This window comes from Acomys russatus, chromosome 13 (genome assembly GCF_903995435.1).
Source record: "Acomys russatus chromosome 13, mAcoRus1.1, whole genome shotgun sequence".
In the NCBI taxonomy this organism is placed as follows: domain Eukaryota; kingdom Metazoa; phylum Chordata; class Mammalia; order Rodentia; family Muridae; genus Acomys; species Acomys russatus.
In genome coordinates this window covers 39160547-39162401 of record NC_067149.1, presented here as the reverse complement: position 1 = coordinate 39162401, position 1855 = coordinate 39160547, and positions in this window count along the sequence as shown.

The window sequence follows — 1855 nt, the reverse complement described above, 5'->3', positions numbered from 1 at the left end:
TGCCCATCTGACAGATCAATGGAACTCTAATGACAATAAGATTATATTAACTCTCTGGGAGCATTATGAAATGAGACAGTTCCTCTATGCTGTGAAACTTCAACCTTCCCACAATTCTATGAGAAACATATTTGAGTTTACTTGATGCATCTGTTCATGTGAATGTAATCTATGGTACGTATCCCATACTCAAGGAAAAGGAGTCCCTTAGGGATGAAGTTCCTATCTTAGAGACCACCCAGTGTATTGTAACCATGCTAACCAATGGCTATTCCAGTGACCTCACTGGTGTCCCCTAACTACCCCAGGCTTTTTTTAAGTCCAAGATATGAAATTGCTTTAGGGCAGGGCAGTGAAAATGACAGCAGTGATCAGGTTAGATGTACATGCAATGGGTAGAGGCCAGATGACTAGAGATAGTAGAAGGTCTTGATGATGCTCTGATTGGCAGCAGCCCACATCTTGTACATGGCAGTGGCGCCCAAGGAAAGTGAGATAGGAAAGGTCAGGAAGTACAGGGAGAGTCATCTGAACCTTGAAAAAATAGTGGACATGTGCAGACTTTAGGTATATAAGGAGGAGAAGGGAAAAAAAAAAGAGGCAGTATTCATGAAGCTTTGAGTATGACAGTCCCTGTCATAAAAATTTCACATGAGGGAAAAATTCTTCTTCAGTTTTGATAGCAGTGGGCTACATGCTGTGACGTGCTGTATAAACTTGGTATTGCACTTCATAAAAGGTGTGTTAAGATGCCACTTGCCAGCCCCAGCTCTACATGGCATTTAATCAGAACAAGAATGATGCGATAAACATGCGATTTTTTTCAAGGGCACTCTGTTTTCCAAAATGCAGTGTTATACTATCTATAACAAGGAAAAAGAAAAAAAAAAAAGAAAGAACAAAAAACATGTATGTCAACTTGTGCACTAGCATTAATGGTGTCTGTATATTTCACTGGGTTTGAAAAATGACTTGCATGTTGCCTTCTATAGCAGTGTAATTTTCTTCTTTATCAGCAAGGCCCACTCTGGGTGGCAACTCTCAACAAAAGGAACAGAAAAGAGTGATTGCTGTGATGTGTCTCCAGGGAGGGCTGGTATGGTCTTCCCTACATAGCTGACATGATTCGAGTTCTGGGGGGGTAGCAACAGGCAGGTTGAACTGTGAGTCGAAAGGTGCTTGTTAAACAGTACCATTGTCTGGTCTTAGCTGTGGACCTGAGGCCACTTCTGGTAATGTCTCCTCACTTCTGTAACAAGTGTGTCAGGGTACCATGATCTTCTTTCTGTTGTCTGCATTAATATACTAGTTTCTTGGGCATGGGGACTTGGTTTGTCACTGTTCTATTATATGCTGATAGTCACCATGTCATAAAACCATGTGACAGAAAATGAAGGCCTGAAGACCAATATCCATGAGTTTGAAAAATCTCATTTCTAGGGAAGTAACTCAGTCAATAAAGTGTTTGTTGTACCAGCATGAGGGCCCAAGTTGGGTCCCCAGAACCTTCAATTTAAAAGTCAACTGTGGTAGTCTAGGCTTACAATTCAGTGCTGGGAAGGCAGAGATGATGTGAGTCTGTGGCTTGCTAATCAGCCAGCCTTGTATCCAGACTATTGAAAGCCCTTGTCTCAAAAGATAACAAACAACCATCAAACAGGAGTGTGAGGGTGGATATCAGCCAAGGAATAGCAACCAAGACTGACTTCTGATTTCCATACTCAGACACAGGTCCACACACCCTCACTCATATGCACAGACACAGGGGGCCACCTACATGAACTGGCACACATGCATGGCAAACAGACATGCAGGAAGAAACTGTCTTTCTTGTCAGGCAGTGAGCAGATGCTTG